The sequence below is a fragment of the Oryctolagus cuniculus genome, chromosome 1 (genome assembly GCF_964237555.1).
Source record: "Oryctolagus cuniculus chromosome 1, mOryCun1.1, whole genome shotgun sequence".
NCBI lineage: Eukaryota > Metazoa > Chordata > Mammalia > Lagomorpha > Leporidae > Oryctolagus > Oryctolagus cuniculus.
In genome coordinates this window covers 68922754-68935677 of record NC_091432.1, presented here as the reverse complement: position 1 = coordinate 68935677, position 12924 = coordinate 68922754, and the positions used below count along the sequence as shown (strand labels likewise).

Genomic DNA, 12924 nt, shown 5'->3' with positions numbered 1-12924 from the left:
AGCTGAGGTGGGGGCGTCTCGGGCTAGGTGTGGGCTGGGGGCGGGGAGGGGTCATTGTGCCGGCCGGCGGCCCCCGGGACGGCTCCCCCGCCGCGGGGGCCGGCCCCCCACCCCTTCTCCCGCTAGGTGGCGGGGGAAGGGGAGCGCAGGTTCCGGCCAGCTTTGCGCTTTTCTCCTCCTCCCCTCCTTGCCTTCTTCCCCTCCTCCCACCAGTCCTCCAGTCCGTCTCGGGGGAGGCTGGGTCCTTCTCTGGGCGCCCCCTTATCTCCCTCCTCCTGGGTGGGCGGGGGGCCTGGGGACACTCAACTCTCCCTCCCTTTGGTTGGAACACCCAGACAGAGTGGGCTCCTCTCTGCCCCTGGAGGGCTGGTTTAACCCCCAAAACTCCTTCCTCTGGAGTGGGGAGGTCCGCTCCTCCCCCAGGGCAGGGGGCTCCTCCTTCGTTCTGCTGTAGGGTGGCTAAGTCGGTTCAGCGTCTTCACTTCGGAAAGGAGAGGGTTAATTCCTCCTCCTCCAGTTTTCCTCCTCCCTTTCCCCACCTCCCCCAAATAATAGAAAAGCATCTCCCCACTTTTCCAGTCCCTTCCCCCTTCGTCTCGGCTGCCGGCCGCGAGGGAAGAAGAAGTCGCCCTCCCGTTCGCAGGGTGGGGTGGGTTGGTTAGTCTGTAGGCTGGAGGAGGGGCTCTGTCGGAGGGGGAAACAGTTGAAGAAGGTGCTTGTTGCTCCTGTTTCTCTCTCTGGTGCCGCTGGTCTATTATTGGTGTTCGCAAGTGGTGCTCCTTCCACATAAGGCCACCGCGCGGGTGCAGGGCGCATGCTCTGCCCGGCCCCATTGAAACTTCCTGCTGCTGCTGCTGCTTGCACTGGAGCATCTCAGTGCTGTGTCTGCTGCTTGCAGCCCTCACCCTGAGCGCATGCACTCCCTCGGATTATTCCCGACCCGTGCCTCTCCTTTTCTGGCACATTTCGTCTCTCACAGAAGGCTTATTTGTTGTCCTCTGAGCGTCGTCTTTATCTGGAAACAGCCCTTGGCTAGAGAGGAAACGATTTCCAAATAGATGTGTCTTTTTGTCCCTGTGAGGTAGGCAGAGTGGCCTGGGTATTGTACTAGATAGCCGTTTCCTTTCCAAGAAGTCACGGTCACTTTTCTATTCTCTGTGGAACTGAGGTTTCTATTAACTGAATATATTTACATTGCTAGGAAGGGCCCAAGTTTGAAGTTTTTCAAAATTTTGCCAAGAGGGACTCCGTGTTACGGCTACCAAAGGCTCCAGTTAGTGTAGTGGTTATAGTAAAGGCCCATGTCTCTTCTTGCCTGTCCACATTTGCTCTACTGTTAGCAAACTCTGGATTTAAAAAGCCAGTTTTTAAAATAGTGTAGGATAGGAGAATGACTGATTACATCATATAAAAACTTTGTACAGGATTTCTTTAAAATTTAAGCTCCCAGTGTAGTAAATTAATTATCAAATTGTAGCCACCTTTTTTAAAAAACAGAAATAGTCATTTTGTGGTGGGGTGCTTTAGTAAGTTGCTCTTAGGATGTCTTGGAAATGATAGTCATATAACTATCATGTATATATGGATTTAGGGAAAGGATTCCTGGTAAATTGATTTTGGAATTTATTTGAATCAAGTGGAAAGACTTTCTGGGATAGCATTGTATTTTGGGTAGTTAAATGATTCTTCTCTATTCCTTTTAAATGTTTTTACTACTACACTTAGTGCCAGTATAAAAAAATACTAGGGAAGTTTAAGACGTGGAGTTTAACTGTGGGCCACCAGCTAAGTAAAAACAGAATGTCATCTTAAGGCTAAGATAAATCATTTAGTTTATCCACCACACTGTTACAGATGTTAGGAGTACTGATAATAATAGATCTCATAAAGTGGTCTAAGAATGATTATTAATTGATGTCATACAGTTTGGCACACTTAGCAGATGAATTGTCTATGCAGGTGAAGTGCTCTTACTGTGCGTAGGAAAGATTTTCAGAACTCTGATCAACCTACTGTAATACTTAATAAAACATCTGGTTCAGCTGACAGAATTTTCACTGAATCTTTTGGGGAGGGAGTTGTGCTATAGTATAAAGAGTTGACAAATGTGCATTTTAGTGTGGAGCAGTGGAGAAAGTGGATCAGTTTCTATGATCGCCTTTTTCAGACAGTATAGATGATAGGTAGCAGTCAAGTGAAATAATGTATCAAATATCCTTTCATAAGCCAAGAATTTACAGATAATCTTGTATTACAGATTTTACTTAAGATGTTTTTCAGATAAAAGGCACATGAGTGCATTTGAAATGGTTAAATTTTAGCATGTTGTGAACACAAGTATAATAAGCTGTACACTTGTGGAGAAAAGTCTTATAATCAAATGAGTTTTGCTCTATAACTTTCGGTATATTTCAAAGGCAGTTCTTAGTGCCATTTAAAAATTATAGTTTATAAATTTTTTGTTTTTTCCTAGTGTTATTAGTCCTTAGGATATTTCTTTTATAGTATTTTTTTAAAATTGCACTTTCTTTTTATATTGCATTTATTTTGATAAGTATATCAACATTTGACATGAACTGCAGATCTCTGATTTGTCTTTCTATATACTTTGTGATATTTCTTCTAAAATTTCATATTTTTTTAAAGATTTACTTATTTACTTGAGAGGCATAGTTACACACTAGAGAGAGGGAGAAGAGACAGAGAAAGGTGTTCCATTGCTGGTTCACTCCCCAAATGTCAAATGTTGGGTTAATACTGAGCCAGGAGCTTCTTCTGGGTCTCCTACGTGGGTGCAGGGGCACCAGCACTTGGACCATCTTCTGTTTCTTTCCCAGGCCATCAGCAGGGAACCAGCTCAGAAATGAAGCAGCTGGGACTCTTAACCAGCGCCTGTATGGGATGCTGGCACCATAGGCAGATGCTTAACCTACTAAGCCATGGCGCAGGCCCCTCATTTAAAATAAGTTTTTTTTTTTTTTTTTAAGATTTATTTTATTTATTTGAAAGAATTACAGAGAGAGGTAGAGACAGAGAAAGAGGTCTTCCATCCTCTGGTTCACTCCCCAGATGGCCACAATGGCCAGAGCGTTGCTGATCCGAAGCCAGGGGCCAAGAGCTTCTTCCAGGTTTCCCACACAGGTGCAGGGGCCCAAACACTTGGGTCATCTTCTGCTGCTTTCCCAGGCCATCAGCAGGGAACTGATTGGAAGAGGAGCAGCTGGGACTTGAACCAGCACCCATGTGGGATGCCGGCATTGCAGGTGGAGGCTTTACCCACTACGCCACAGTGCTGGCCCCTCATGTATAAGTTTTTTGTTTTTAAGATTTATTTATTTATTTATTTGCGAGGCAGAGTTACAGAGAGGCAGAAGTGGAGAAAGAGATCAATCTTCCATCCGTTGGTTTACTCCTCAAGTGGCTACCATGGCGGGAGCTGTGCCAATCCAAAGCAAGGAGCCAGGAGCTTCTTCCAGGTATCCCATGCTGGTGCAGGAGCCCAAGTACTTGGACCATCCTTTACTACTTTCCCAGGCCACAGCAGAGAGCTGTAGCGGAAGTGGAGCAGCTGGAACTCAAACTGGCGCCCATATGGGATGCTGGCACTGCAGGTGGCAGCTTCACCTGCTACAGTGCCCGCCCCTCATGTATAAGTTTTAATTTGACTTTCTGGATTCAGCTTATAGTGCCCTATGCTGAGATCATGAAAATCTGTATGGAACAGGAAGTGTAAAGACCATGTCCCCTCTAATTCTAAGGTTTGAGAAGTTGTACAGTGTCTAATAGTAGTATATGTCTCATAAGTAATTATGATTAAGAATGAAACAAAGCCCAATATTTTTTCGATTTAGGTAGATTACTTTTTCAAATGGCTACTAACAACTTCATAAGTGGAACTGGTTGTTTTTTTGGCCTTGGAATGCTGTCAGAAAGTTACTGAGACATCAGAGGTGCCGTGAACCTAGAGACTGTCATTGAGTTTTGGAGCTATAAAGAATGGACTGTTGTGTCACTTTTGTCTTTTTTTTTTTTTTTGCTGGAAAGGAAACTAAGACCTAGAGATAGGTTTTAAATGTATACAGCCACCTCTTAATGTTATTTATGTTATTACTTAAAAGGATGCCTCTATGAAATAATCAGCAAAATAATTTGGACTTATAGTTGATATTCGCTAGAATAGGAAAAGGGTGTGTTGAATGAAAGGGATAGTTTTATCTTCCTTTCCTTACAGCCTTCGGCATTAGTTCTCTGTGCTCTCTGTGAGTTTCCTCTGTTTTTTCCTAACTGGAGCTAAATGATCTTAGAGTCTGGATAAAAATAAAGGTGGGCATTAACTTTGTGAGGTTGTTGACACTCAAGCGTCTTAAATACCTTTTCTCTTCTGTGGAGGATGGTGTTTTTCAAGGGGCAAATCTGCTTTTTCATTCTTTAAAGGTAGTCTCTGGATATTGGTTAAGAAGTTATTTATGTCTAATCAGTCTATATGTGTTAGGATTCCTGTAATTTATACTATGGTTGGCTGAATTATTTGTATAGTAGTTTTGTCTGTTTTTTTTGTTGTTGTTGTTGCATTCTTTTTTTTTTTTTTTTTTTTTTTTTACAGGCAGAGTGGTTCACCCTCCAATGGCCGCCGCAGCCAGCACGCTGCGGCCGGCGCACTGCACTGATCCGAAGGCAGGAGCCAGGTGCTTCTCCTGGTCTCCCATGGGGTGCAGGGCCCAAGGAGTTGGGCCAACCTCCACTGCACTCCCGGGCCACAGCAGAGAGCTGGCCTGGAAGAGGGGCAACCGGGACAGAATCCCGCGCCCCGACCGGGACTAGAACCCGGTGTGCCTGCGCCGCAAGGTGGAGGATTAGCCTAGTGAGCTGCGCAGCCGGCCTGTTGCATTCTAATGATTCAAAGTTTTAATATTCAAATGGCATTGTGGTTATAGTTCACTATGTTCTTTTCTGGTCCTTACTTGAATTGTATGAAAATATATTTTAGGCACATTCGGTAAAGTGGAAAGGTAACAGTCATCATTGGGACCACCATCTGTTAATTTAAACCAAAGATCCTACCAGGTGCTTGGAGGAGCGATTCTCTGGGTCTATAGTGGTTGACCAGTGATGATGACATTGCCAGGGACACATCCTGGTTTGGTTGAAAATTTCTGGTTTTAGCTTTTCTGCCTTTGAAGAAATAAATTTATTTTGGGGCATTTATTAAAGGGAAGGGGAGAAATGTATTTTTTCTCCATCATTTTTGATATATCATAGATGTAACCAGAGTTAGGGAAGTTGTTCAGATTGTCTTAGAATAGGGGACAGTGGGACTTCTCCAACTAAAGTGCTTATTGTACGAACTGTCCTACTTTATTATTTTAATTAGTAAGAAGCTTGCCTTGAACTTTAGATTTGTTGTTAAATTCTTAACCTGAATTCAACAGTAAGAAAGGTAAGTATTAGCTACTTCATTGACTTAATATGTGTTTTGAACATCTGCTGTATGCTAATACAGTAAATATTGTGGGAATTAAAAAATATTTTCTTAAGATTTATTTATTTATTTGAGAGGCAGAGTTACAGAGAGCGAAGGAGAGAGAGAGAGAGAGAGATCTTACGTCCACTGGTTCATTTCCCAAATGGCTGCAGCAGCCAGGCTGTGCCAGGCAGAAGTCAGGAGTCTGGAAGTCCATCCAGGTTTCCCTCCTAGATGGCAGGGGCCCAAGCATTCAATTTTGTTGATTTCCCAGGCTCATTAGCAAGGAGCTGGATCAGAAATGGAGCAGCTAAGTCTAAACCAGCATTGCAGTCAAAGGTTTAATACTGTGTGCCACAATGCTGGCCTCAATGTTTGTTAATTTTTATTCAAAAGACAGAGCAAAAGGCAGAGAGACAGTGAGAGCGAAAGCGAGAGAGAGAGAGAGAAGAGAAAGATAAATCTTCTATCCATTGGTTCTGCAAATACCCATAACAGCCAGGACTGGACCAGGCTGAAGCAAGCCAGAAGCCCAGCACTCTGTCCTGGTCTCCCACATGGGTGGTGAGAACTCTGGTGCTTAAGCCATCATCTGTTGTCTCTCAAGATGCATTAGCAGGAGGATGAATTAGAAACAGAGCTCCTAATCTGCTCTGATAGGGCATGCAGACATCCCAAGTGGTGGCTTAACTTGTAACACAGCTCTTTCCTTTATTGTGGAGATTATTAAAAATAAATAAATAAATAAGGCCCTTTAAAAAAAGATGTATTTTATTTATCTGAAAAACAAAGTTATAGAAGGAGAGAGGTCAGCAAATCGCCACAATGGCCAGAGCTGGGTTAGGCCAAAGCCCAGAGCCAGGAGCTTCATCCAGGTCTCCCCCGTAGGCAAAGGGGCCCAAGGACTTGGACCATCTTCTGCTGCTTTCCCAGGTGTACCAGCAGGGAGCTGGTTCGGAAGTAGAGCACCTTGTGCCCATATGGGATGCTGGTACTGCACTTGGCAGCTTTTCCTGCTATGCCACAGCGCCAGCCTCAACAAAGGCCCCTTTTTAAAGGACTTTCTCATATAGTAAGAGGTGTCTAAACTGAGCCCCAGCTATTGTCACCATTTAGATGGGCTTTGGCTCTGAGAATTTTGCAAGTGGAGTGGTCTGTGCATTGTAGTCTTTAAATTATACACAAAATTATCCCTGTGACAATTTATGGTGAGGTATATGACAACATACAATGTGGAAAAGTAATAATACATGCCCGCAGTATATTTTAACCTCTATGTATTCAAGTAAGGCATTTATTTATGTTGTTAGATTAAGAAAATTTCTTTAGGGGCTGATGTGGCATACCGGGTTAGGCCACTGTCTGTGACACTGGCATCCCATGTGGGTACTGGTTCAAGTCCCAGCTGTTCTATTTCTCATCCAGCTCCCTGCTAATGTACCTGAGAAAGCAGCTGAAGATGGCTCAGGTCATTGGACCCTTACACACATACACAAACACACACACACACACACACACACACACACACAGATGCACACAGGCACAAGCCCACCCTGTGGGACACCTTGAAGTTGCTGGCTCCTGGCTTCTGTCTGGCCCTTCCCTGGCCTTTGGGGCCATTTGGGGAGTAAATCAATCTATAAAAGATCTCTCTCTCTCTCTCTCTGTGTATCTCTCTTTCTTTTCTCTGTGACTCTTTCATATAAATAAATAAAGCTTTTTTTTTTTAACTTTCTTTAACTCTTTACCTGGTGAATATAATTTTAATATATTGTACTTTTTTTTTGACTGTTTTCTCCCATATTTACTGTGGGCTAGACCCTATTAGTAAAGATATCAGGAAATTTTCTGTTTTTATGTAGGAATTTTTATAATACTAAGTACTATTTCAGAGAATATTCTGGAGTTTCATTTAAAAATTATTCTTTCAACAAATGGCAGTTGGATTGTGTGCTAAGCATGCTTATACTTTTGCGATATACTAATAAGCAAAATGCATGAGATCTTTATCCTTTATGGAACTTTTAGCAGCAAAGATACTCAATTAAGCAATGTTATCTTTAAAAATTTTTGTTGGAGCTGGCACTGTGGCATACACAGTTAAGCCTCTGCCTGCAGTGTTGGCATCCCATATGAATGCTGGTTTGAGTCCCAGCTGTTCCACTTCCAATCCAGTTCCATGCTGATGTGCCTAGGAAAGCAGTGGAAGATGGCTCAAGTACTTGGACCCCTGCAACCACGTGGGAAACCTGGAAAAAGCTCCTGACTCCTGGTTTCAGATCAGCCCAGCTCTAGCCATTACAGCCATTTGCGGGGTGAACCAGTGGATAAGATACCTCTCTCTCCCTCCCTCTCTCTCTCTCTCTCTCTCTCTCTCTCTCCCTCCCTCCCCCCCCCCTCTTTCTCTCCATATCTCTGCCTTTCAAGTAAATAAATCTTTCTAAATAAAAGTTTATGATGTGGGCAAGTATATATGGCTTAGACTTATAATTTGTTTAGCTTCATATTGTATCTGTAAGTTAGATTTGTATTATCTAAGGTTTAAGCATTTTTCTCTCTCTCTTGTGCAATTGATACATGCAGTACTTTCAGACAGATTGATACCTGGAGAGAACAGCAGGCATTCTCTCCATTTTCTTCCTCTTCCCCTCTGCTTCCATGTCATGATTGTCATGTTGAAAACTACCACTTTTAGCCATTTGAAAAGGTTGTGTCTTCCTCTAGCTGTCCGTTACTTGTTGTATGCCGTAACCGAAGTGCTTACCAGCTCTAGAGTGTTCTGTATAAAGTTTCTACCAGTATGGTAGGGAGGAGGAAGACACTGAAGTTTAAAAAACATATTCTATGGATTTCCAAATAACAAATTAATTAAACCTAACCTGGTATTAGTGTCAAATATTATCAAATGCTTGTCTAATTATTTCATTTAGTCTTAAGAATGATTTCTTAGGTGAATGCTTATTTACAAAAAAATCCTTTTATCCTTTCTTTAGGGATATGTTGCTACTGGTTGAATTTTGATATCAAGGCTTCATTATCTGTATGTTTGTATGTTTCTATATGTATGTAAATTTACTTTTGTGAGTAACAAGCTTTGCTCTCAGCAAGTTCTGCCTCTGCATCTGATCCAGCTTCCTGCTAATGTGCATCCTAGGAGGCAACAGGTGAGGGCTCAAGTACTTCAATCCCTGCTACTACCATGTGGGAGACTTAGCTTGAGTTCTGGGTTCGTGGCTTCCTATCTAGGCCAGCTGCAACTTTTGTGGGCATTTGGGGAATGAACCAGCAGATGGACAATCTCTGTCTCTCTGCATTTCAAATAAACGAATATAAATAAATAAAATGTAAAAGAAATCATCGAGTAAATTTGGTTTCTCCCAAAATAAATTACATAAAGAATTTTGAGTGTAAATTATTGCATGATTTATGCAATTATGTTAATAAAAGGCACAAAGCTCCTGAAGAAGCAAGAAGAGTGGAAATGAGGTAGGAGATTGTCTGTTTATCTTTTTTTTTTTTTTTTTTTAATTAAAGACTTACTCATTTGAAAGGCAGAGAGCATTGGAGAGAAAGGGAGAGAGAGGTCTTTCATCTGCTGGTTCACTACCCAAATGACTGTAAAACCCACAGCTAGGCCAGGCTGAAGCCAGGAGCTAGGAACTCCATCTTGGTCTTCCACAGGGGTCCAAGCACTTGTGCTATCACCTGCTGCCTTCCCAGGCGTGTTTACAGGAAACTGAATTGGAAATGGAGTAGCTGGCAGTCTTATGGCATGCTATTGTCTCAAACAGCAACTTAGCTCTCTGCCACAGTACTGGCCCATAATGTTTTTTTTTTTTTTAATTTTTAAAAATTTTTAGAAATATTTTATTTATTTTAAAGATTTGTTTATTTATTTTAAAGTCAGAGTTACACAGAGAGAGGAGAAGCAGAAAGAGAGAGAGAGAGGTCTTCCATCCGATGGTTCACTCCCCAATTGGCCACGATGGCTGGAGCTGTGCCTATCTGAAGCCAGGAGCCAGGAGCTTCTTCCGGGTCCCCCACGTGGGTGCAGGGGCCCAAGGACCTGGGCCATCTTCTGCTGCTTTCCCAGGCCATAGTAGAGAGCTGGATTGGAAGTGGAGCAGCTGGTTCTCCAACCGGCGCCCATATGGGATGCTGGCGCTTCAGGCCAGGGTGTTAACCCGCTGCGCCACAGCACTGGTCCCAGAAAGCTTTTATTTAATAAATGTAAATTTCAAAAGTACAACTTTTGGATTATAGTGATTTTTCCCCCCATAACCACCTTCCCACCCACAAACCATCCCATCTCCTACTCCCTCTCCCACTCCATTCTTCATTAAGATTAATTTTTAATTATCTTTATATACAGAAGATTAACTCTATACTAAGTAAAGATTTCAACAGTTTGTACCCACAAAGACACATGAAGTATGAAGTACTGTTTGAAGGCTAGTTTTACTGTTAATTCTCATAGTAAAACTCATTAAGGACAGAGGTCCTACATGGAGAGTAAGTGCACAGTGACTCCTGTTGTTGATTTAACAATTCACACTCTTATTTATGACTTCAGTGATCATTTAAGGCTCTTGTCGTGAGCTGCCAAGGCTATGGAAGCCTTTAGAGTCCAAAAACTTGGACATTATTTAGACAGGGCCATCATCAAAGTGGAAGTTCTCTCCCCCTTCCGAGAAAGGTACGTCCTTTTTTGGTGGCCTGTTTTTTCTACTGGGATCTCACTCACAGAAATCTTTCATGTAGGTCATTTTTTGCCACAGTGTCTTGGCTTTCCATGCCTGGAGTGCTCTCAGGAGCTTTTCAGCTAGATCTGGATGACTTAAGGGCTGATTCTGAGGTCAGAGTGCTGTTTAGGGCATTTGTCATTCTGTGAGTCTGCTGTGTGGCCTGCTTCCCATGTTGGATCATTCTCTCCTTTTTAAATTTTTTTTTTTTTTTTAACAGATAGAGTTAGACAGTAAGAGAGAGAGACAGAGAGATAGGTCTTCCTTCTGTTGGTTCACTCCCCAAATGGCCACTACGACTTTCGCTGCGCCGATCCGAAGCCAGGAGCCAGGTGCTTCCTCCTGGTCTCCCATGCGGGTGCAGGGGCCCAAGTACTTGGGCCATCCTTCACTGCCCTCCGGGCCACAGCAGAGAGCTGGACTGGAAGAGGAGCAACCGGGCTAGAACCCAGGGTGCCGACACCGCAGGCGGAGCATTAACCAAGTGAGCCATGGCACCAGCCTCATCCCACTCTTATTTTTTAACAAGGGTTAATTTTCAATTAGATTTAAACACCTAAGAATGATTCTGTGTTAAGTAAAGAATTTAACCAATGGTATTAAGTAGAACAAGAAAATAGTAAAAAGAATAAAATAGTAAGCTGTTCCTTGGCAGTCAGGACAAGGGCTGATCAAGTCATTGCTTCTCATAGTATCAATTTCACTTCTACAGGCTTCCTTTTAGGTGCTTAGTTAGTTGTCACAGGTCAGGGAGAACTGTATGATGTGTATCCCTTTGGGACTGGCCCATAGTGTTTATTTTCTTACCAATGTGAGGCTGGGAAGATTGTCAAGAACTAAGAGTTATGCTTAGGAGAATATTTGCCACGAACCAGGGTATTCTTTTCAGTGTAAGAGCCTGGGTTGCAAGAGCACACAAAGCAGAAACTGCACCAAACTGAAGTTAAAGCAAACTGTGAGATACCTCCTGCCTTGTGGAATTGAACAAACTTTGCTTAAATAGTAAAGTGTAGTTGTAGTATACTTGTGGCTCATGTAAGCCAACTTTAAAGAAAGCATTCATACTGCAGGTATTTAGTAAATAAATTATTAAATATATTTATTAAACTCTAAGCCTTTCCCCTATATTTGTACCAGTTTTTTTTTTTTTTCATTTTGTTGTAGATTTATTTATTTGAAGGCAGAATTTCAGAGATAGATGGAGAGAGAGAGAGATCTCCCATCCACTGGTTCACTCCCTAAATGGCCACAACAGCCAGGGCTGGGCTAGACTGAAGCCAGGAGCTTCTTCCAGGTTTCTCACATGGGTGCAGGGCCCAGGTACTTGGGCCATCCACTGCTATCTCAGACACATTAGCAGGGAACTGGATCAGAAGTGGAATAGCCAGGACTCCAACCCAATCCATATGGGATGCCAGCATTGCAGGTGGTAGCTTAACCCGCTATACCACAATGCCAGCCTCTGTACGGGTTTGTCTTAATCATTTTCCTTATGATAAGATTTTATATTTTGTTTTCTATTTTTTCATATTTCATTTTCTATACCAATTTTTATAATCTCAAACATTTTATTTTATTTATTTTAAGATTTATTTATTTATTTGAAAATTGGAGTTACACAGAGAGAGGAGAGGCAGAGAGAGAGAGAGAAAGTCTTCCATCTGCTGGTTCACTCCTCAATTAGCCACAACGACTGGAGCTGTGCCAATCTGAAGCCAGGAGCCAGGAGCTTCTTCCGGGTCTCCCATGCGGGTGCAGGGGCCTAAGGACTTGGGCCATCTTCTACTGCTTTCCCAAGCCATAGAAGAGAGCTGGATGGGAAGTGGAGCAGCCAGGACTCAGACCTGCGCCCATATGGGATGCCAGCACTGCAGGTGGTGGCTTTACCCACTATGCCACAGCACCGGCTCCAATCACAAACATTTTAAAGAAATTAATTTTTGAATATTTAAGACATGGCGGGGTGGGGAGTTGCAGCCATAGAACTCCCATCCACTGATTCACTCCTGAGATGTGTGCAATGCTGGGACTGGGCCAACCTGAAGCTGGGAGCCTGCAACTCAATCCAGGTCTCCTGTGTGTGTAGCAGGGACCAAGCTACTTGAGCCCTTACTTGCTGCCTCCCACGTTCTGTATAGTAGAAAGCTAGAATCTGGATTGGAGCTGGAACTTGAACCTAGGTACTCTGGTGTGGGGTACAGATAGCCCAGCCATGTTTTAATCACCAGGCCAAACTACCTGCGCATAAACTTTATTCGTTTTTTAAAATATTTTTTTATTTGAAAGAGTGACAGAGATCAAAATCAGTCTATAGTCTGTCCCCTGGTTCACCCCCAAAAGGCTATAACAGTTAGGACTAGGCCAGGCCAAAGCCAGGAGCCAGGAACTCCATCCAGGTTTCCCATTTAGGCGGTGAGGACTCAAGTACTTAAGCCATCATCTGCTGCGTCTCCCGCACACTAGCAGGGAGCTGAAAAGGAAGTGGAGTAGGTAAGACTTGAACCAGCAAACAGGCTGCAGACATCGCAAGCAGCACCTTAACCAACTATACCACAGCACCCACTCTCCTTTAAAAATTTTTTTGAAAAGCGGAGTTAGAGAGAAACAGGGAGAAACAGAGAGAAAGGTCTTCCTTCTGCTGGCTCAAACGGCCAAATGGCCACAACAGCTAGAGCTGGGCCAATCTGAAGCCAGGAGCTTCCTCCAGGTCTCCCAAGTGGG

The 12924-nt window shown here is 43.2% G+C and overlaps 1 protein-coding gene across 2 annotated transcripts in view; it reads left to right on the top strand.

The window, feature by feature from the left end:
• RSF1 (remodeling and spacing factor 1) overlaps window positions 1-12924 on the top strand; it is a 165371-nt gene that overhangs the window by 722 nt on the left and 151725 nt on the right. The window lies entirely within an intron of this gene.